At 35.7% G+C, this 25,483-nt stretch overlaps 1 long non-coding RNA gene across 1 annotated transcript; it reads right to left on the reverse strand.

Moving 5' to 3' along the window:
• Positions 1 to 5,845: 5,845 nt before the first annotated feature.
• LOC131077926 (uncharacterized) lies at positions 5,846 to 24,239 on the reverse strand. Its single transcript, XR_009113678.2, has 2 exons — positions 24,031 to 24,239; positions 5,846 to 6,197 (listed from the first exon to the last, which is right to left on the reverse strand). It is a non-coding gene; the product is annotated as an uncharacterized LOC131077926 (long non-coding RNA).
• Between the last annotated feature and the right edge of the window lie 1,244 nt (positions 24,240 to 25,483).

The raw sequence follows: 25,483 nt of genomic DNA on the forward strand, positions 1-25,483 counted from the left end.
ATGCGATTTCATTGTGATAGAGGTTCATAGAGAACCTTATGCAGTACATCCCGGGGTTAAGAAGATGCATGCAGATTTGAGACAGTTGTATCACTGGTCGGGTATGTGACAACTCATTGCACAACTAGTAGCCTAATGCCTTGAGTGCCAAAAAGATAAAGTGGATCACCGCCATCTAGGTGGGTTGCTCCAGTCTCATGCAATACTAGATTGGAAGTGGGATACAATTTCGATGGACTTCATCATTGGTCTTCCTATGTCATCTCATCGTCATGATGGTATCATGGTGACAATTGACAAGTTGACCAAAGTAGCTCAATTCTAACCACTCCAAACTACTTTCATAGCACCAGCAATGGCACAGGTGTTCTTGCGGGATATTTTCAGACTTCATGGCATTCCATGCAAGATAATTTCAGATAGGGATTCCCTCTTTACTTCTTCCTTTTGGAAGGCATTGCAAGCAACGTTGGGTACCAAACTCAACTTTAGCACGGCCTATCATCTAGAAATGGATGGACAGATAGAGAGGGTGAACCATGTATTGGAGGATATTCTCTATTATGTATGTCATGGATCATCAGACTAGATGGGAAGAGTATCTTCACTTGGTAGAATTTTCCTATAATAATGGACATCACACTTCCTTGGAGATGCCAAATTATCAAGCTTTGTATGGCAGACCTTGTAGGAAAACCTTGAGTTGGGATCGTATTGAGGATAGATTAGTTGTTGGTTTTGAATTAGTTTGAGATACGGAGTAGTAGGTGGATTTGATTAGACAACACCTTAGAGAGACATGGGATAGACAAAAGAAGTATGCATATGCGAAGAGGATAGATCGTAGCTGCATGGTTGGGGACAGAGTCTTTTTGAGAGTGTGATCGGATAAGAGTCCAATCCATTATGGAAAGGGTTCTAATCTTGTACATCACTTTGTTGGACCATTTGAGATCCTTGAGAGGATATGACTAGTTGCATATCATCTAGCTTTTCCACCTAACCTGTCATGCATCCACAATTTGTTTCAGGTGTTTGTACTGAGGAAGCATATTTATGATCAGTCTCATATTCTAGATTGGGATTCCTTGTAGCTGGAGTTAGATGGGCAGCTGGATTTGGAGTCCATTCACATTTTGGCTCGTCGCACGCTGGCTCTTTGAGTCCGAGAGGTCTAGTGGGATTGTTATGACGAGGTTAAAGCATCATGGGAGGATGCAGCACGGATGAGATCTCAGTAACCCCATCTTTTTTATGAACTCCAGGAGGAAGTTCATGCCTAGAGGGGGAGTGTGTGAGGCCCTACCCTGAGCCAGTCATAGCACTTCTCTGATTTCATGTTAGACTTATTATGTGATATATTATCTTGATGCATTATGCATTTAGATACTATTCGACAGGTGATTTGATGTCATGGGATATGATGTATTCCATCTTACATTGATTTCAGTCATCATTGTAATGATGATATGATACATTTATACATGTCTTATGGAAAATTGATTTATAAGATTCTTATGATGATGCAATTTAATAATTGATTTAATATGGATTTTCTAGGAAAAATTTTAATTGGATACTATCTCTATCACTTTTGATTTGGATCAATTGATGAGATGTGAAATTCATGTTATATGTGTATTTCCTTTCTTTTGCTTACATATGCATGTGGTTTTGGATTACTCATGTGTAAAATGAGATGTGCAGGAAATTAATCCATGTGACCATGGAAATACATGGAGAACTAAGACAAACCTATGTGAAATAGTAAAGCCAAGGTTTGTCTATTTGGAGAGAGAATACCTCGTATTGGATGTAATTAATTTTTTAATAGTGATGCTTGAGTGTAAGTTCATAATTGTAATTGTTATTGTTAATATTCCCAAAAAGGACATGCCAAGTGTATTTTAGTGATGTTTATTTTATGGTGTCACTTGACACTTGTGATGTGTGTGAGTTGGCAAATGACATGTCCCTAGGAGGGAAAGTGTGTAACCCAATGAATTTTTAAATATCATGTTGTGGCCCCAAAAGATAACTTGGTTAAAGAGCCATTAGTTTGGTCAAATCAAGTTTGACCTGTAGACAAACTTTATGTGGGTTTGGGGGGGTCAAACTAACTCCTAGGGTTGCATTTAGGTCACTTTTGAAGAACCATATGATATACCCATGGGTAAGGGTCATTTTAAGCCATGTGACCACTGATATGTGACTGTGAAGTCACCTCAAAAGTGGGTTTTCCAAGGTGGACAAAATTGAACTTTTAAAAGATTGAATCTTGGGTAGACAACCTCCATTTTGGTGTTTAGGTGCACTTCCCCATCTTGCAACCACCTTTTTTAGTTTCCATTTATAGAAACCCTGTAAGAGGTTGGGAAGAAAAACCTATGGGAACTCACATCCTTTCCAAGGAAGTTGGAAAGTGTGAGGAGAGCCTACATAGGGGATATTTTCAAACTTGGGACTTTGATCACCCACTCTCCAATCTTGGAGACAAATTTGGAGTATTGAATTTGAAGTTTTAGAATAGAATTTGGCTAAGTAAGAGGATTGTAAGGGAATTGGGAATCTCTTCTACAACATACATTCTATAGAAAGAGTAAAGGATGGTGTCAATCCTTCCAAGTATTTAGTTGTATACATGTTGAGAAATGGTAAATATGAATTTGTTAATAAATGAATATGTTATATATGTTCTTGAAACTATGTTTTTTAAGAATTGTTTTAGTTGTTTTTCCTTTATAATTTCTTGTTGTTGTCCATGGGATTCAAGACTAAAATCACCCTTCGGAGGGAACAGTAGTCTTGGGGTGGAGGGTTTTAGGACAGTCTAAGGGTGTAGAGTCTCTCTTCTAGGAAGAGAGGGATAAACAAGGATTATGGGATCCGTTTTGCTGTTATTTTTTTGTATAAAATTGGGGGTCATAAGGGGAGTTTTGGCTTAAAGTATTTGGGGGTCATAAGGATCATTTTGGTCATTTGAGAGACCAAGTAGATGGATTCTTTATCTTTGTAAAGGCATTTGGCTATCAATGGTTTTATTGTAGTTTCTCCCTTTAGATACTTGGTCCACCTTCACCCCATTGTTTTGAATCACTTGGTGACTATGTGCAAGCCTTGGGTCAGATGTTATTGTTGAAATTTTTTCCTTGTAAAATATGTGTTTTGTATGTGTGTGATTGAGTATGTGTGTAACCTGTTTGGTCCTTGGTTTTCCTAGCTCGAGGGTGGCCTCTTGTAGGCCTAGGTTGGGAGGTGAGCCTCCATGGTCACAACCAAAGCTTTCATCTACTTGCAGGTCCGTAAATTGTTCTAGAAGATGAAGAAAAGCAAATTTTTTATGTGGTTGTTAGAGGATTTTACCAAGTGCATCTACTTGTTCACTTTCATATTTCACTTTTGTAATGTATTTAGTTAATTTCTGAAAAAATTGTAAAGAAGGAAAAGACAATGAAATCCTTGTATTCAATGTATTAAAAAAAAAAGTGCATTACTTGCTTTAACCATTTTATTCTTTAGTATGTAAAAGAAGTTAAAGTTCTATTTATGTTTCTGTTGTAATCCTATGTTGAAGAAAAGAAATAAAGTATTCAAAAGATTTCATTTATAAAAAGGAAAGAAAGCATTTAAGTACCATTTTCTTTATTACTGTTGAAAAGATATTCAGTTATTATTGAGATGTAACAATAACTACTATGCAAGTTAGGTGTATAATTTATATTTGCAAAAGAGAAAAGAGAAAGGAAAAGACTAATTACACTTTCCATTTATATTCTACTATTGTTATTTAAAAGAAAGATCTTTCTGTTTTTCTGATTCTACCTTTCAAGGGTTGTTGAAAACAATTCAGTTGGAAAGATTAAATAGTACCAGCTTCACTTAGAAAGAAAGGAACAGCGTTATTATTAAATTCTTCTTACTAGCTAGTGTAGATAGATACATGGGTACATTATAGAATTTTCTTTTTAAAACTTAAGTATTTTCAAATCTGAATTACGCTTTTAGTTAAAAAAACAAAACCAGAATGTTAAATAGAATAAATCTCCACATTTGAGCTAAGTATGAGTTAGTAAGGAAAAGGGATATATGTATAAAATGTATATATACATATGAATATATGTATATTAGTATACATTTAAATATCTAAAGTTATTAAATCAACAAGTTAAAACTATTGCTCAAGTGTATTTATGTAAATAGACACGTATATATATAACAAAATCTTTACTCTCTGCATTATAGAACTACAATCAGATTATGAAATAGAATGAATGTTACATCCTTTAATACCTAGTTACACACACACACGCACACAGATATATATATATATATATATATATATATATATATATATATATATATATATATATATATATATATTTAAAAATGCTTAATAAACATTTAAATCTCTGTATTAATGCTAAATTGAATAACCCATTGCACAAATAACTATTAAATATATACTGTAACCCATTGTACAAAGAACTATTAAATATTTCAATATATATATACTCATATTGTAAAGAGATCACATAAAAATAAAATAAAATAAAAAATACCATAAACAAAAAAAATTATCTATTGGCTTAGGGATGGGGGATTAGATATCAATAATGGAAGATTTATTTTCTAGACAATAATATTAATGATTTAGTTAATTTAATGACTATTTGGAAACTTTACATTCATTTGCTTAATTAATTAATATGAATGCAATAAGTTTGTATTAATGATTAATTTAATGGATTTTGGAGTTTATTTAAATGTTATAAGGAAATAATAGTAAAACTTAATATAATTAAAATTATGGATTCAATTTGGGTGAATTAATTAATTATAAAGGTTGTGTTGACTTTATAGGATTAATTTATTCAGCTTAGTTAATGGAAATTATTGTAAATGTTAAGTAATTAAAATATAACTTATTAGGAACTATATTCAAGATTATGGGATGGTTTCCAACACTTAGATAAAATCTAATTTATTGATTATTAAATCATTTAGGAGCTTGGGAAAAGTCCTAAGCCTCCTAGTTAAATTAAATAATTTATCGCTTGCATTATAGGCCCTTTCATATTGACACTTAAGTTATCTTTAGTGAAACTAATTAAGTTATCACATCTATTTAAATGTAAAACACAAGTATTTTGGTGTTAATAAAAAAAAATTGTTGTTACGTTTTTGCCCAAAAGAAGACAGTGATACTGAGTTATGATGTTCAAGCATAAGAGTGGATACAATTCTCCTCAAAGAGAAATATCAAATCAAAGTGCATTATGAACTTGTGAAGGAGACAATATACAAGAGGGCAGAGTTTCAATATACAGAAGACACTCTTCATGAGCAGTATATACACAAGCAACTCATAGACAGTCTACATCATAAATACATATCAAAATAGATATGGCATGTAAAACATTGAAATAGCATGATCAATGCCCATAGAAAGAGCAACAATGAATGAAGTTGCAGTCATGTGGCAATCAGACCATCAAAAGGATAGAACTCCAATAAGACTTGATAATAATCTATTCATGATCTAAAGTCACAAAAAGAAATAATGCAGTTGCTACAGTGACATTTCAACTATTACAAGAGCATCAATAATAGTGAATCCATTGCATTAACAACCCAAAAGACACATAAAATTTCAATACAGTATAGAGCAGCATGTGAGAAGTTACAAAAGGTGCTAATAGTGACAAATACTCAAGCTAGTTTTAGTGTTTGTGGTGAACAATGATCATCTTTGACAAGAGCAAGTATAATTTAGCAATGTAAGTATGCAATACAAAGAGCAAGTTAAGGATCAAATAGCAATGCCTTCAGATAGTATAACAGTGAATCAAAAGAAATTCATTGTCATAGATGAAGTCTAAAGCAGCTACTGGGGTTAAATGAGGATAGTCTCAAAGCATAATCGGTCCAAGCTTCTTCATAGCCACAACAAATATCTCAGAATGAGGCAATAAGTTTATAGTGATTGCAAAGATAATTAAAAGACACAAAATGGAAACCTATTTTCAATTCAATACAAGAGTAGTAGTTACATTATTTATCCAATGTATATCCAATACAAATACATAGTTACAGTACATCTTAGATTGATAGATCATCTCAAAGTGCAAATATTTCCAAAGCACTCAAGGGATAGCTGAAGGTATGAGTAGCAAAATGTAGACAGTCATTATGGAGGTCTGTCAACATTCATAGACACAAATTAAATTAATCACAATGAACCAAGAGGTTATATCCTTTCATAAATCAGAGATTTTGTAGTAGCAAAAAATGATCGACTCAAAATAATCACTGCAACAGTGACCTTTAACAAGAACCACAAAGATCCACAGCAATATTATAGCAGTTGTGGAGAAAGATCAATGATACCAGCTACTAGAATTGTCACAATAGCTCAAAATAATCTGATTGCAAGCCAATAACAGTGATAAGGGTCATTGTCTAATATAATGACAGAGATCTAAAGAGCATGAAGTATTCATTGGAGATCGATGAGACATTCAAGACCAATTAATAAAAATTGCAGAGGTGTAAAATAGAGCAATATTATGGATAATTAAAACATAATAAATTGATAGCACACAAAGACACAGATTCAATAGAAAAAAAAAAGTATAGCTCTATTTACCACCATAATAGTTACTATTATAGAGTATAGTCACATAGAGTACATAGTAGTCAAATCTCATTTAATACTCATGAGTAGCCACAATGGAAGTTTCTAAAGGCGGTATCAACAACTTTGACTAATGAATGACTGGAACATTCATAGCAGCAATAGTGACCTTATTCACTCATTGATGGATCATTGTTAATGAAGCAGCTTTTTCATAGCCACAAAGTACTCAAAAAAGTAGGGAGAGACATTATTGATCACCTACAATCAAGGAACACTAGGTAAAAAGGTGACAAGGCCAATAGAAGATCAAGGTTTTCAGTCAAAAGAGGTGAGAACATGAATACAAGGTTGTCGGAGCCATAACAATGGAATCACATTCACAGTGATTACAGAACATTGTAGTCCTCTAGGTAAGCCAAGAGTACAAAAACTATAGTTACAATGCCAATTCAAGGTGACAACCCACAGGTATAACCTAAAGACACTGTCAGATACAGTATGAAACACACATGATCAATATAGACAAAGCGGTTATCACAGTGATAAAAAGATTCAAAATAGTCAAAAGATTTAAAAAGGCACTTTGATTATATAAAAGAAACTGACATAGTCGATAGGATAATGAATATTATAGCAGCATTGATCTTCAATAATAGATCAAAAGACTTACAGGGTAACAGGGAACTTCTGAGTCACAAAGTCAAGGGCATTTTTGTTACAAACCTCATATCACAGCAAAGCATTCTTGATCATAGAGCATAAACATTTTATGATAGTATTCAGATCTTTGAAGACAAAGTAAAATGACAATATATAATAGTCCACAATAAATCTCATCACAGAGATTTCCCAAACAGCAGTACATTACCAGCCAAAGAACAGTGATCATAAAGCATAAAAATGTTGGCAATTTGGAGGAATTCATTATGTGTTCCATTCATGTTTGTCATTAATGTCAACACTTTCTTGTTTGGTTGTCTATTGGGTTCTGGTAGAGTGGTTGGATTGTGATGTTGATCTGCAGATCATCTCCTATATTCTCTAGTACGTTCAGTTTGGTGGAACTGGTTTGGTTCGGACGTCATTCATGTGCATGTCAAATTCAGTTGGTTCAGGATTTGGTGATCTGGAAGCTACCATATGTTCTAGTAAGCCTTTTGGTTACTGGTAAGGGTTTTACTAGCAGATCTTTGTTGAAGATCTTTTGATGGATTTGATAAGTGGTGTTGGTGCGGCTTCTAGAAGGTTCTCAGGATGTTGATGGTTATCATGTTTGTGTTCCAGTTGATCGGTGGTGTTGCATTTTTCTTATGGTGACCTATTTTGGGTCTAGTGCTACTATGTGTTATTATCCTAGGTTATGGATCGGTTTATGTAACGTGTTGGTGGATGCTCTTGATGTGTTACCGATTGGATTTATTGTTTGGTTAATGTTGTTTTGGTCTTAGGCCAACTTGGGTTATCATTGGTTTGTGGGTTTATGTAATGGATTTATTATATTATCTTTTAGGTGGCCGACCTAATTATTTAGCTCCAAGGTTTCTATAAATATGATGTAAGATCTCTTTGTAGATCATGGGTTATGGGTAATGGGATTATCTGTGTGTGAATAAAGTTGTAATCATATGCAGAGGTTTTGGTAGATAATAGGTGATCGGATTGGGTTTGAGTAAGAGGTTTAAGACCTCCGATATTGAGCTTAACAGGAACTATACTCAGGCATAGGAGATGTTATTCTTGCAGTTCACTCTTCTTTCAAGATTGTAGTCTGAAGATTTCTATAGTCAGTGAGGATCTTTTGTGATGAGCAGTATGCTCTAGGCAGTGTGCCTTCCTGCATGTGCAGGCCCCTTTATTATAATCACATACTTACTGCAGAAGTATCATCTGACTGTGGTTTTTCCCTTTACCGGATTTTCCACGTACAAATCTTGGTGTTGTGTTGTGGATGCATGGTATTTGGTTTATGACTTATGTTTTTTCTTAATTGATATATCTGTTATTCTAGTAAAAGGTTTTTTTGTGCTTAAAGTTTCATAATTTGTTGACAACTGATTCACCCCCCCTCTCAGTTGTCCATCGGTTATCCTAACAATTGTTATCAGAGCCTGGTCCTCTCTACAGAAGCTTAACCACTTGAGGAAGATCCTATGGCGAGTAATCATTCAACATCAATTGCTTACCAGAAGGACAGCCCTAGGCTTGAAGAAACAAATTACAAAGTATGGAAGCTTTGGATGGAAACTCATTTGAGATGTCTTAACAAAGAGATTTGGGAGATCACTGAGAAAGGCTATACTCCTTATGATCCAGCATCTGGAAATCCTCCTCCGGTAGACTTAGATAAGAACATTGAAAATGACTGTAGAGCTAGAGAAGAAGCCCTTTTGAGTGCCCTTTCATATCAGCAAGTAATGGGATTAACGGATAAATCATCTACAAAATCTATATGGGATAAGTTGGAGACTCTGAATGAAGGTGACCCTACTGTTAAAATTGCTAAACTTGATGGTTACCATATGAGATATGAGAACCTGAGAATGGAGGAAGATGAAAGAATTGTTGCTTTTATGGAAAGAGTCAATGAAATTGTCTTGGGAATTCAATTTTGTGGTGGATCTCTAAGCGAAGATGAGATTGTTACTAAAGTATTGAGAGCTTTGCCACCGACTTACCAAATGAAGGCTACTACAATTAATGAGCTGAGAACAATGTCTAACTCTTCTCTCAATAGGGATATTTTGGTTGGAAAGTTATCTTCTTTTGAGCTTGAAGAATTCAGTCCTCAAGGAGTTGTAAAGACTAAATCTTCTTTCAATGCATGTACATCATCAACTACCAAGAAGGATTGGTGATGGGTTTTACCTAGTTTGCTCAACACTTCACCCAGCTGGTGTTGCTCAATTGCGCCAACTCACAAGGCCTAGTTGCTCTCTAGACCTTCAATTCCTTCTCAACCTCTTCTAGGGCTTGATTCTTTTTCTTTCTAAGGTGTTTTCTTCAAGTTTTTTGGCTAGGAACTCTACCAATTCATTGTGCTTCTCAGTTGCTCAATTTTGGCTTCTTGGCTTCAAGTTGTCAAAATGACCTCCTATCATTGTAAGATGTTGCAGAGGTTTGGAGGTGTCTACTAGCATTTTTTGTATTCATTTTAGGTCCATTAGTGGCTTGCAATCAATAGGTTTCTTACCGATTTCAAAATCTTGCCTAGAAAAGGGCTACAAGGAATTAGGCCTAAATAGGCCTCCAAATCCAGTTTTCCAGGGCTTGGGTGAAAGAAATTCAAAGGACCCCCAAATAAGTTTTCATTTTCTTCAAAGATACACCCATTCCTAAAGGATTTTTGTGGTTTTGGCCCCTTTTTTAACCGTACAATGTATGAACCCCAAAAATGAGGGTTTTGAAAGGTTTACAAGGCCTTTAACCGGCAGTGAATGAACAAATTCGGGTTTTGGTATTAAATGGCTTTGTCAAAGCTTCTCCCTGCATGGAAAAGTCTGAACAAACTCCATTAACCCCTCCAAACTCTGAAATGGTGATTTTGCACACACCCCTGCACTTATCACTCCATTTTCACCTTATTTCCTCTAACTGAGTTGCTCCTCGACTCGTCTAGAATAAGGGGACACTCATATCAAAGCTCTTCTCCAGAACTTGAACCTACATATGTACACTATATAGAGGTTTTCCCATCATTTTCCAACAAGTTGTGATGGCAGCACGTGTGGAACTCATGGAGCAACCATATTTACAAGAAAATTGCTATTTACAAGCCAAAACTGGTTGTTTGCAAACTTGAACAAGAAAACACCAAATAACAGTATTTACAAGACTCTAAAATGAACCAACAACTCAATAACACACAGGAGTAACTAAATCCATTTCTGGATCAATGGATTCAATCCATATTCAATTGCCAAATGAGTAAAATCAAACCAAAATGCTGCCAACAAGACTAAAAATGAGTAGTTTTAGTTGTTGAGCTTACATCACACACTTCTCCAACCTTGGTAAATATTAAAGAGAGGGTATATATAGGTTTCCCATGTGTGGAGTCCTCCTAAGGCATTAAACAATCCCTAACTCCAACGCTAACCAATTCAGGACAAAAGTTGTCATGACAACTTTTTGCAATTTTTGCACTTTTGGTCTCTCTAACTTATTAGACCTATCCCAAATCATCATAAATAACTTTTCAAAACATTTCTAAGACCTATTTAACCCTCCCTAATGCTTATGCCAAGTTTTGACACTTTTGATCATCAAAAAGGTCAATTGGCTACTCAAACTCACTATTTACACAAAAATGTAAACCTAAGTAGAATGAACACAACCTAGGCCTACATTGACACAAAATACTAACTCTTGGACCCTCTTAGAGTCCTTATTCATCCTTGACTTGGATAGGGTCAGTACAAGCCAAAATTGTAAAAACTAAATTGCCTAAGTCCTAGGTGCTCCTACACCATTCTCCCAAACAAAAGAAGATCATGTCACCTCTTTGGGAATTAGATTCTGATCAATCCCAAGCTTATTAAACTTTGTCTCCATCACCCATGTAGCTTCAGCATCATCCATACCCTGCCATTTTATTAGGTGCTCCCAATAGACTTGATGCCTTGTCTTCTTGGAGATCCTTGAACTCAACACCTTCTTGGCCTTTGGATTTGGTTTGGTTGGTAACTGAAGGTTGTTTACATCAACTGAAACCTCTAAGTGACTGCAATATGAACCTTGAATTGGTCCCTTGTATGCAACTAAGTATGCTATATTAAAAACTGGTGACAATCCTATGTCACTAGGTAGATCCACCTTGTATGCATTTTCTCCATACTTGGCTAGAATGGCACATGGACCTATCCTCCTCATTTGTAACTTGTTTGGAACTCCTTGTTGTAGCCTTGCTTTTCTCAAGTGCACAATGACAATATCTCCTACTTGAAATTGGAGGTTCTTCCTCTTTTCATCAACTTTTTGCTTGAGCTTGCTTGTGTTCTCCATCAATGTTTGTCTAATTGAATCATGGACTTCCTTCATTGATTGAGAAAAGTCCTCTGCATATCCACTTCTTGCTGTTGCACTTCCTAAGTCTCTCAACTCCAAAATGCCTCTTGGGTGCACACCATAGACCACTTCAAAAGGGTTCTTGCTGGTAGTCCTATTTATGGTGTCATTGTATGCATATTCACCTTGTGAGAGTACTTGATCCCATGTTTGACCATATTCCTTAGTAAGGCACCTTAACAAGTTTCCTAAGCTCATATTCACCACTTCAATCTACCCATCTATTTGAGGATGGTAGGCTGATCCAAAAGAGAGGTTGGTGCCAATATTTTTCCATAGTGTCTTCCAAAAATGACTCATAAACTTTGAGTCCCTATCTAAAACAATGCTCATGGGTAAACCATGTATCCTCACTACCTCTTTGAAGAACAATTGAGCAATTTGTCATGCATCATGAGTAGTCTTGCAAGGCACAAAGTGAGCCATTTTGCTAAACCTGTCCACAATGACATAAATGTTGTCATATCCCTACTTTTTCCTTGGTAAACCTACTACAAATTCCATGCTAATGCATTCCCAAGGTCTATTTGGTATGGGGAGAGGTTGATATAAACCGGCATTTGTTGAAGTACCCTTGGCCTTTTGGAAAACTATGCAAGTCTCCACATATTTCTTCACATCTTGAGTCATAATAGTATCTTTGAGCCAACTCTTGAGTCTTATTGACTCCAAAATGTCCACTAAGGCTGCCATTATGCTTCTCTTGAATAAGGTTTTCTCTCATTGGGCCTCTAGGCACACAAAGCTGCCCACCTTTGAACAATAGTCCATTTCGCAAAGTAAAATCAAAATACTCACTATGGAAGTGATTTTGATATTCCTTACACACATTGTAGGCATTTGAGGAGTCTTGATCCTCCTGGTACAAGTCTCTAAAACTATCCACACCTATGCTTCTCAATTGGATTTTTTGGACTATCAAAGTCTTCTACTCAATGCATCAGCTACCTGATTTAACTGCCCTTTCTTGTGCTTAGTGGTGAATGTATAGGCCTACATATACTCCACCCATGTCATGTGTTTATGAATGAGTTTATCTTGTGAGTTTAGGAAAGGCTTGGTTGTTCGTATAGACCACAAATTCTTTAGGGAGGAGATAGTGTCTCCACTTCCTCAATGCCTGCACTAAAGCATACAACTCCAGATCATATGAAGAGTATTTCTTCTTGGCATCACTTATCTTCCCACTATGGGAAGCTACTTGCCTTTCTTCTTGGCTTAGGACAGCACCTACTGCAACATTGCTTGCATCACATTCTACAATGAAAAGTTTCTCAAAACTAGGCAACACTAGTACCAGTTGGGTAGCTATCTTCTCCTTTAAGGTTTCAAAACATTTGTTTGTTGCTTCACCCCACTGAAACTTTGTCTTTACTCCACCTCTAATGTTGTCTAGCATTGGTGCACATATTGCATTGAATTGCCTAATGAACTTCTTATAGTACTGAGCTAGTCCATGGAAGCTTCTCACCTCTATTGTTGTCTTAGGAGTAGGCCAATTTACAAAGGGTTCAACCTTGCTTGGATACATCTTGAGGTTTCCTTGAGACAACACAAACCCAAGGTAAACCAACTCCTTCTTGAAAAACTCACACTTATCCAAATTCATGGTTAGTTTTTCATCATATAATCTTTGTAATACATCTTGTAAATGATTAATGTGATTTGCCCTATCTTTACTGAAAATGAGAATATCATCAAGATATACTACCACAAATTTACCTATGAAGTCCTTCATCACCTCATTCATGAGTCACATGAAGGTGCTTGGAGCATTGGATAAGCCAAATGGCATTACAAGCCACTCATAAAGACCCTCAGTAGTCTTAAATGCAGTTTTCCATTCATCACCCTCCTTAATCCTAATTTGATGATAGCCACTCTTAAGGTCAATCTTGGTAAAGTACTTGGCTTCCCTAAACAATACATTAGGTCTTCTATTCTAGGAATAGGGAACCTATATCTGATGGTGATCCTATTTATGGCTCTAGAATCAGTGCACAATCTCCAAGTACCACCTTTTTTTGGTGCCAACACGGTAGGGACAGCACAAGGGCTAATACTTTTCCTAATTAGGCCTTGGTCTAAGAGCTCTTGGATTTGCTTGGCAATTTCAATGTTTTGTTGAGGAGTCATTTTATAGGCTGCCTTATTAGGCAAGGATGCTCCAGGGATGAAGTCTATTTGATGGCTTATGGTTCTTTTAGGAGGTAAGGTGGCTAGTTGTCCTTCACTTACTATGCCTTTGAATTTCTTCAACAAATCTTGCACCTCTAATAGCAAATCTTGCTGATCTTTCTTGTCTTCTTCTTTAGGCTTCATCACAAGTGAAAACCCTATACCTTCACCTTCCTCAAGTGTCTTTAAGAACTATTTTTCACTCACCAAAAGAACATTAGGACCTGCTGCCCTTTTTTCACCTTCCTCGAGGATAGACTGAATCTTGAATGTGACCCATCTTTCTTGAATGAGTATGCATTCTTGGCTCCATCATGGATAGCTTGTCTATCAAAATGCCATGGTCTTCCTAATCGAAGATGGCATGCATCCATGGGTATGACATCACATAACACCTTATCCTTATACCTTCCAATGGTAAAATCCACCCATGCTTGCTCATTAACTAGAACATGTTGACCTTTGTTCAACCAACTGAATCTATAAGGATTGTTGTGAGGTATCCTTTGCAATTTGAGCTTGCTCACTACCTCTTCTGACAAAATGTTGTTTGTAGACCCTGAATCAATGATCACTTTGCACACTTTGTCCATAATCTTGCATTTGATCCTAAATAAGGACCTTCTTTGGCTAGGCTCTTCTCTGACCGGTTCTTTGATCAAAGTTCTCCTTATCATCAAGTTGTCACCTACTTCTGACTCTAAGGCAACCTTTGAAGTCTTGCTGCTTGAAGACTCTTCTTGGAGATAACTCACTATTCTTTCACCACCATGTGATGATGATCCTTTCTCTAGACACCTATATGTTGGATGACCAAGTTGGTTACAATGGTAACACTTCATTGTTGCAAAATATGAGGAACCTCTACCTTGTCCACTAGATCTTCCTCTGGAACCACTGTTTGATCCCCTTCCTCTATTGAATCCTCCTCTATTGTTGCCACCATCTTGCTACTCAGTGAGTTTAGACTCTCCTTGTGTTCTTTGTTCAGGATTTCTTCCTCCAAAGCCTCCTCTATGGCCTCTATTGTCTTTTCCTCTACCTCTGCCCCTATTGTTTCTTGAGTCATGTCTTTTCAATTTTTCCTCCACCTTAAGGGCAAGTTGAAAGGTTTGATGGACTATTTTTGGGCTCATTAGACTAATTTCTTCTTGGATGTTCCATCGTAGACCATTTAGGTACCTAGCAACCTTGAGACTCTCTTCCTCCACCGCATGAGATCTAAGGCTAAGTTTGTGAAACTCCTCTGTATAGATACTGACATCAAGATCTTTTTGTCTTAAGTTTTGCCTCTTCCTATGAATTTGCACTTCATAATCATCACGGAGATAGACTTCTTTGATTTTTACTAACATCCCTTTCCAAGAAGAGATGGGTGTTTTGCCCATTTTCTTCCTCTCATCTTGTACAAATTACCACCATGTGAGGGAAGCTCCTCTCATCCTTGACTTGGCTACCTTGACTCTCTGGGCTTTAGTGATGCCTTCATATTCAAAGTGGTTCTCCATACCTTCTATCCATTCTAGGACCACTTATGCCTCCATCTTACCAGTGAACAATTGCGATCCTTCTAGTGATTTGCCACTCAAGGCCTTCAATGCCTTCAAGAAAGGTTCTTGCTCTAGGATAGGATCAGGTTCAGGTATCTTGTCTATCTCTTATGATTCTTTACCCTTCCTTTCTGCTCCTTCCACCTTTACCAACACTTCATCAACCTTGGTTTCAATTGCGCCAAGCTTACTCTCCAATTCAATCAATTTCTCTTTTAGGAATATATTCTCTTCCTCCTGATCATCCACTTTCCTGGCCAACTCTACATTGGTCACCATGTTGTTATAGATTCCATTGAGGACATCAACTCTTCTAGCCCAAATCTTATAAGCTCTGATACCAATTTGATGGGGTTTACCTAGTTTGCTCAACACTTCACCCAGCTGGTGTTGCTCAATTGCACCAACTCACCAGGCCTAGTTTCTCTCTATACCTTCAAGTCCTCCTCAATATCTTCTAGGTCTTGATTCTTGTTCTTTATAAGGTGTTTGCTTCAAGTGTTTTGGCTAGGAACCCTACCAATTCACTGTGCTTCTCAGTTGCTCAATTTTGGCTTCTTGGCTTCAAGTTGTCAAAATGACCTCCTATCATTGTAAGATGTTGCACAGGTGTGGACGTTTCTACTAACATTTTTTGTATTCATTTGAGGTCCATTAGTGGCTTTCAATCAATAGGTTTCTTACCAATTTCAAAATCTTGCCTAGAAAAGGGCTACAAGGAATTAGGCCTAATTAGGCCTCCAAATCCAGTTTTCTAGGGCTTGGGTGAAAGAGATTCAAAGGACCCCCAAATAAGTTTGCATTTTCTTCAAAGATACACCCATTCCTAAAGTATTTTTGTGGTTTTGGCCCCTGGTTTAACCGTACAATGTATGAACCCCAAAACTGAGGGTTTTGAAGGGTTTACAAGGCCTTTAACCGGCACAATGAATGAACAAATTGGGGTTTTGGTATTAAATGCCTTTGTCAAAGCTTCTCCCTATAGGGAAAGTCTTCCCCAACTCCATGAAGCCCTCCAAACTCTGAAATGGTGATTTTGCACACACCCCTACACTTAACACTCCATTTTCACCTTGTTTCCTCTAACCAGGTTGCTCTTGGACTCGCATAGAATAAGGTGACAGTCATATCAAAGCTCTTCTCTAGAACTTGAACTTGCATATGTACACTATATAGAGGGTTTCCCATCATGTTCCAACAATCCATGATGGCAGCACGTGTGGAACTCATGGGGCAGCCATATTTACAAGAAAATTGCTATTTACAAGCCAAAACTGGCTGTTCGCAAACTTGAACAAGAAAACACCAAAGACTAGGATTTACAAGACTCTAGAATGAACCAACAACTCAATAACACATAGGATTAACTCAATCCATTTCTTGATCAATGGATTCAATCCATATTCAATTGCCAAATGAGTAAAATCAAACCAAAATGTTGCCAACAAGTCTGAAAATGAGTAGTTTCAGTTGTTGAACTTACATCACACACTTCTCCAGCCTTGGTAAATGTGAAAGAGAGGGTATATATAGGTTTCCCACATGTGGAGTCCTCCTAAGGAATTAAACAATCCCTAACTCCAACGCTAACCAATTCAGGACAAAAGCTGTCATGACAACATTCAAAAGTTATCATGACAACTTTTTGCAACTTTGCAACTTTTGCACTTTTGGTGTCTCTAACTTATAAGACCTATCCCAAATCATCATAAATGAATTTTCAAAACATTTCTAAGACCTATTTAACCCTCCCTAATTCTAATGCCAATTTTTGACACTTTTGACCATCAAAAAGGTCAATTGGCTACTCAAACTCACTATTTACACAAAAATGTAAACCTAAGTAGAATGAACACAATCTAGGCCTACATTGACACAAAATACTAACTATTGGACCCTCCTAGAGTCCGTATTCATCACTGACTTGTCTAGGGTCAGTACAAGCCAATATTGTAAAAACTAAATTGCCTAAGTCGTAGGTGCTCTTGCACCAATTGGAAAGTATTATATGCAACGAAACTAGAGGATATGAAGAAATAAGATGAAGAGCTTGAGCAACTTGAATCCCTATTTGCTAGAAGGGTACCTAAAGTTCTGACAGGAAGTAAGTATGAAAGAAAATCTCCTTTCAAATGTTTCGCATGTAATAAGATAGGTGAGGAAGGTGTAACTGACATTTCTGATGATGAACCATCAAAAGATTCAGCTAGTGGATCTGCTAATGGAAAGGAATGGGTATTCTTAGCTATGAAGGAAGAATCCTCGGAACCTGTCATTCAAAATGAAGAGAAGGCCCTTTCTGCTAAAGATGAAGACAAGGATTAATGGGTGATAGACAATAGATTTTCACATCATATGACGAGAGATAAAAGGAAGTTTCTATCTTTGCAAGAATTTGATGGAGGTTTGGTCAAATTTGGAGATGACAAAGCATGCATGATCAGAGGGAGAGGAACTATATCATTGGATGGTAAGCATAACACTGATAATTTTTATTATATAGAAGGATTAAGGCATAATATTTTGAGTGTAGGACATTTGGTGCATAAGGGAATTATATTACAGTTCAAGGATAGAAAATACAAAATCATCAACAGATCTAGATTGGAGATTGCAACCGGTACTCAGACTCGAGGTAACATCTTTCATTTGAACTCCGGTGAGAAGACATGTTTGATTTCACATATTGATGATAGTTGGTTAGGGAATAAGAGGTTGTGTCATGTGAATTTTGATTTTATTGTAAAGATTTGTTCAACTAAGGCAAATAGAGATATACCTAAGATTGTGAAGCCTCATAATCCAGTATGTAAGGAATGTCAAATGGGTAAGCAAGTTAAAACTTCTTTTAAGAGTATACAAGACAAATATAATTATATTCTTGATCATATTCATATTGATTTGTGTGGTCCTTCTAGAATAAGAAGCTTTCGGGGTGATAGATATTTCATGCTAATCATTGATGACTATTCTAGAATGATGTGGGTTACTTTTATAAGGGAGAAATCTAAAGCCTTTGAAAAGTTCAAGATCTTTAAAGATATGGTTGAGATAGAGACAAGGTTAAAGATCAAATTCTTAAGATCCAATTAGGGTAGTTAATTCACATCCAGTGAATTTAACAATTATTGTAAGAAACATGGCATAAGGAGATAGTTTCCTGCACCCCAAACACCTCAGCAGAATGGTGTTGTGGAAAGAAAGAATAGAACAATCTTGGATGCAGCTAGATCTATGATGATGGAATCCAATTTGCCTCATCTATTGGAGAGAAGTTGTGAGCATGGTGGTACACACATTCAACAAAGTTCATATCAAGGGAGACACCGGTAAGACACCTTATGAGTTATGGTTTGGTCATACACCTATAGTTAAGTACTTCAGAATCTTTGGTAGTAAATGCTATATCAAAAGAGTTGATTCCATTGGAAAGTTGATCCTAGATTTGATGAAGGGATATTTCTTGGTTATTCAAATGAAAGAAAAGCATATATATATGTTATAATAAAAGATTGCAAAGAATTGTGGAGAGTGCTAAAGTCAAGGTGGATGAGCAATACAGAGGTCAAATCAAAACTTATGAAAGAGAACTGGAAGTGGAAATGATCATAACTGATCCGGTAATGCCTGTACCAGAATAGAATGTTGAACCAGTTACCTCGATAGTATCAGAAAATTCAACAGTAACTAAAGATCAGAGCAGAGAAACAGAAAGTCAGAAGACTTCTAGGTATGTAAGGTTGAATCATTCAGAAGATCAGATCATTGGAGACAAGAGCAAAGGAGTGATGACAAGGAGAAGGTTGGTAGCTGAAGAGGTGTGCTTAATTTCTCAAATTGAACTGACATTAGTAGTTGAGGCATGTAAGGATGAATGTTGGATGAAGGCTATGGAAGAGGAATTGGATCAGATAGAAAAGAACAACACATGGACTTTAGTTCCCTAACCTAAAAATAAGAATGTTATTGGAACTAAATGGGTTTTTAGAAATAAACTGAATGAAGATGGACAAGTTGTGAGTAACAAGGCTAGATTGGTCTACAAAGGATATTCTCAAAAAGAAGGAATTGATTATGATGAAACTTTTGCTCCGGTAGCAAGGATTGAAGTTGTAAAATTATTTCTTTCTTATGTTTCCCATAAGAAATACAAGGTTTATCAGATGGATGTTAAGTGTGCATTTCTAAATGGAGATCTTCAAGAGTAAGTCTACATTCAGAAGCCTGATGGATTTTCTCTTTCAGATGACAATAACATGGTTTTCAGATTGAGGAAAGCTTTATATGGATTGAAGCAAGCCCATAGAGCTTGGTATGCCAAATTGGACAAATATCTTTTGTAGCTTGGTTTCACTAAAGGTAATGCTGACAGTAACTTGTATTATAAGATCACTAATGATGGAATATTGATTGTTGAGGTCTTTGTTGATGATATCATTTTTGGAGGTGAAGAAAAGTTATTTATGGAATTCTCTGATAATATGAAGAATGAATTTGAGATATCTATGATTGGAGAAATGAGATTTTTCTTAGGTTTGCAAATTACTTAGACTGATAAAGGTATTTTCATCTATCAAACTAAGTATGCTACAGAGTTGTTGAATAAATTTGGTATGGAAAATTCTAAATCGGTTGGTACTCCTATGGTTACAAGTGAGAAATTGACAAAGAAAGATGTATCAGATCTGAAAAATCCTACAAGGTATAAATCTATGATTGGAGGTCTGTTATATATAACTCAGACAAGACTGGATATAATGAATGCAGTTTGTATTGTATCAAGATATCAGAGTGATCCAAAAGAGAATCATGAGAGTGCAGTGAAAAGGATTTTTCAGATACTTACAAGGAACAACTAAATATGGTTTGTGGTATCCTAGAGATGATGAATTTACACTATGTGCATATACAGATGCAGATTGGGTTGGAGATATAGAGGACCGAAAAATCACATCTGGTAGAGTTTTCTTTCTTGGAAAGAAACTTATTTCATGGATCAGCAAGAAACAGTCATGTACTTCTTTATCTACTATTAAAGTTGAGTATGTTGTTGTTGCTACTAGTTGTACACAAGCTCTATGGATGAAGCAAATATTGAAATACATAAAGGTAGATTGTGATGAACCGGTATTTATTCACTGTGATAACTCTGCTACTATTGACATATCAAATAATCTGGTATTTCATTCTAAGACAAAGCACATATCAATCAATTATAACTTTTTGAAGGAAAAGGTAGAAGAAAATGAAGTCAGATTGGTTTATGTGAATACTAAAGAGAAAATTGTAGATATCTTCACTAAACCTTTGCCCAAGGAATCATTTGAGTACTTTAGAGATAGATTGGGGGTCTCTTCCCCTCTGGTAGAGACCTAAGTGATGTTGATTGGCATAAGTTCAGTATTCATTATCAGAAATATCATTCATTTTGGATTGATGAGTTGGTGCTACTACTCAGGGGGAGTAGTCAGTTGTATGGTTTAGAGGATTTATGGCTTTTCTTTGATGTTTATGTCAGATTTCTGGCATTGATGTTAAAGTGGGAGAGATATACATGTGAAAACAGAGCTTAGCACAGATATCATTCATAGGGGGGGCTTCGTCTATGGATGGTTAATTGGTTCAGAATTTCATTGATATCATTTATTGGGTGTCTTCTATTGGGGGATACTTGTTTGGCATTTCTTGGCATTTGGATGTTTTTCACATCTAGTGTTGCCATCAATGCCAAAAGGGGAGATTGTTGGCAATTTGGAGGAATTGATTATGTGTTGCATTGATGTTTGTCATTGATGTCAACACTAGCTTGTTTGGTTGTCTACCAAGTGCCGATAGAGTGGTTGGATTGTGATGTTGCTCTGGAGATCATCTCCAGGTATTCTCTGGTATGTTTAGTTTGGTGGAATTGGTTTGGTTCGGTCATTCATGTGTGTGTCACATTCAGTTGGTTCAGGATTTGGCGATCCAGAAGCTATCATATGTTCTAGTAATCCTTTTGGTTACCAGTAAGAGTTTTACCGGCAGAGCTTTGTTGAAGATATTTTGATGGATTTGATAAGTGGTGTTGGTGTAGCTTCTAGAAGGTTCTCAGGATATTGATGGTTATCATGTTTGTGTTCCAGTTGACCGGTGGTGTTGCATTTAGCTTATGGTGAACTATTTTAGGTCTGGTGCTATTTTGTGTTATTCTCCTAGGTTATGGATCAGTTTATGTATTATGTCGGTGGATGCTCCTGATGCGTTACCAATTCGATTTATTGTTTGGTTAATGTTGTTTCGGTCTCAGGCCGACTTGGGTTATCATTGGTTTGCGGGTTTATGTAATGGATTTATTGTATTATCTTTAAGGTGGCCGACCTAATTTTTTAGGTCCAAGGTTTGTATAAATATGATGTAAGATCTCTTTGTAGATCATGGGTTATGGGTTATGGAATTATCTGTGTGTGAATAAAGTTGTAATCATATGCAGAGGTTTTGGTCGATCATAGGTGATCAAATTGGGTTTGAGTAAGAGGTTTAACACCTTCGGTATTGAGCTTAACAAGAACTATACTCAGGCATAGGAGATGATATTCTTGTAGTTCACTCTTCTTTCTGGATTGTAGTCCAAATATATATGTAGTCGGTGAGGCTCTTTTGTGATGAGCAGTATGCTCTAGGCAGTGTTCCTTCCTGCATGTGCAGACCCCTTTATTGTAATCACATAATTACTACATAAGTATCATCTGACTGTGGGTAGGGTTCCCCATCGTGGTTTTTCCCTTTATCGGGTTTTCCACGTATAAATCTTGGTGTTATGTGTTGTGGATGCATGGTATTTGGTTTATGATTTATGTTTGTGCTTAATTGATATATCTGCTATTCCGGTAAAAGTTTTTGTGTGCTTAAAGTTTCATAAGCTGTTGCCAATTTATTCACCCCCCCCCCTCTCAGTTGTCCACCAGTTATCCTAACACAAAGAGCAGTGATATGAATAGAAGAGTAGTTTCAGACCATAAGGTCAGCATAACACAGTTCAATAACAAAATATTACACTATATTTTAAGCGTTCAAACCTTGAAGACAGTCATTATGATCAAAGGTCAATATGAGCGAGCCATGAAGACAAAGAAAAAATCAAAATCTTGAAGCAGTATACATAGTCATTGTGGCTTTAATCAGCAATAGGTTTCAAATTATACTCAATGACGGTTATGTTAACAAACAAGCGTAAGCTCCAGCCCTAAAAGACTGCCAATACATAGTCACATGTCACAGTCATATAAATTTTACAAGAAGACAAAACAAGAAGAGTGTTATTCTCTTATCATAAAAGCTACAAACCATTAGCAAAGCATTGGAATGGAGATCAAAGCCAAAATATAGTAAGTTGACTGTCAAAAGTCAGTAAAAAAAAAGGTTTAAAGCAGTGATTACAAGCATAATTTTTGAACACCAAGACATAGTGTTTAAAAAATATCCAATAAGGTTTATGATGCAAATCAGTCACCATCGGTTACAGTGATCCAAGTTGAAAGGCAAAAGAAAGATAAAAGTAGAGCAGTCATATTGACCAGTTAAGAGAAGTACATTGTCATAACAGCCCAGCGAGGATAAAGAAAAGATAAGAATATTATAGCAGTATGAGAGACCCAGTACAATATAAGAAAGAACATGACAAAGACACACAAAAAAAAAGTACAATATCTTCAAGGCACATAGTAACCTTACAATAGCACTGAAAAGAACAAATCTTGGAACATTTCAAAGATCATTAAAGGTTGCAAATCACTGTCAGAAATAATGAAAGAAGTGAATCTCAGTATCAATAAGGTAGTGGCCTTTCAAAGATATAAGCTATGTGTTGCAATATCTAAAAGTTTTATCCATGATAAATCTAAGGACAACCAATAATGAAGTCTTCATAATGGCAATTCATAGTATAAAGTGCTTTCATACATGAATCCATGAATGGTATTTGAATGAGCAGAGTCATGTCAAGAAGATTATCTAGGGCAGTCCAATCAATAAGCTAATTGCTATCATAAAAAGCAATTAAATACCATGAGAACACCATGAAGCTTTAGCAACCTTAATCAAAAGATGACAATCAATTCAAGGTTACAAAATATAGATACTGTCAAAAACCTATATAAGGTAGCAGTCTTAACAACATAAGATGATGAGAAGATACACAGTGAATCATAAGGTCTGAAGAGCAACACCTATCTTGCAGGGTAGTAGAATATTAAAAATCAAGCTTCCAGTAAGGACACATAAGTCTCATTTTTAGCAATCTTTAACAGTTAAGAATAGAGACAAGCTTGATTCAAAATATATGAGAGACAATGACAGGAATTTAAGATGAAAATATATTATTATTACAGTTTTTTCAAAATTTCTCATTCATCAAATACAGTATAACCCCATAAAATCACAGGTTCAAGATAATCTTAGGGTTTCTGCATTAACCAAAGCTTTATGCACAAAACTTACAGATATATCGCTCAAGATGCAGATAAGCAACAATAAAAAAATTCTCAAAAACCCTAAAGAGCTTATATAATCTTCTTAACAAAAGGAGATATTGCAGAGATAGAAAAGAATGTATAAGCTACATACCATGCAGAGAATCATGCAAGAGATGTCTAAGTTAGACTTTCATCACCATGTTCGAGCCTTAGTACAACCCCAATTCGAGCTCAAATAATAGCACAAACCCTAGTTTCAAACTGCATGGCGGCAAAGGGTTTCTTCAAAAAGAATGAAAAATGAAGTGAAAGAATGCATGATTTTAGGGTTCGAAAACATCTTTATTTGCATGCCCTAAAATGGGCTTTATATTTCCTTTTATTTGTTTTATAGAAACAAACATTGCATGTATTAATGTGAGTCATGGTATATGACTTAAAGTCATCTAACGTAGGCATACCTTGTGAGGGCCATGCATATAGGCTAGAAAATAAAGTTTTTTATCTCTTTGTAAATTATATTTTAGTATGTATTAATTAAGATTAAGATTACAAATAAATCTTAATTAATATATACTAAAAATAAATAGACTTTTTATTTCCTTTGAGCTACATTAATATAGAATATAAAAGGAAGTAAGTAATTTACTTTAAACACTTAAAATAATAAAACGAATTGTTTTGTATTTAAAGTATTAAAGTAAATTACTTTGAGGAAAAAACAAGGAAAGGGGATTTTTTTTCTTTTTTCCATGTAGCTATTTTCGGGATCATGTAGTTTTGTGTAGAGAGGGATTTTCTTTTCTCAGTTCATGGTCTATATTTAGTAGCATATGCAGTTTTTGGAATAGAGAGTTGTTTTTTTAGATGGGCTATTTTTTAGCAGAGGTGGCAGTTCTATTTTCAGCAGAGAGGGTCTTTTTTCATGCAGTTTCATTTGAGGGACTATTTTTTAGCATCAAAGGCTATTTTTCGACAGAGTTTCACATGAGTTTTTTAGGCTATTTTGGGCAAATCCGCCCAAGGCTTTTTCTCATGTAGTTTTTCATATTAGGGTTTTTGAAGGAGATGTTATTCATGCCATGTTTATCTCACTATGTTTAGGATCTTGATATCTATATATTATCCTCTTCTCCTTTTTTCCCTCTGGTTCTTTCTTTTCTACTACACACATAGCAGAAAAAACATTATATCTCAGCACTTATAAGCTTTTTCAATTATTGTAATAGAGTTATTTCATTGAGTTTGTAATAAAGAGTTAATTTCCTTATCAATATTCATTTTTTTCTTCATTTTCAGGTGAGCGATTTGATAGAGTTATTGTGATTTTTACAATCCTTTGCTCTGTCTCGCTTTTTCTTTGTAGAAGTAGGATAATTTCATTGAAAATTCAGGTTGTGGGTTGTATTCATATTGTTCCCAATTCTTTGCATGTTGTGAAAAATCACTTTTCCTACATGTAGAAGTTGGATAAATTTGAACCTTTTCACGAAATATTTATGAATTTGGTGATCTAGTTGATTTTTGAAGTGTTTTCATTCTTTATTGCAGTTGTCATAGTTTAAGTGTAGTAAACTCCATCATCTCGGTGTATCACCTTTATT

The sequence above is a fragment of the Cryptomeria japonica genome, chromosome 6 (genome assembly GCF_030272615.1).
Source record: "Cryptomeria japonica chromosome 6, Sugi_1.0, whole genome shotgun sequence".
Lineage (NCBI taxonomy): Eukaryota > Viridiplantae > Streptophyta > Pinopsida > Cupressales > Cupressaceae > Cryptomeria > Cryptomeria japonica.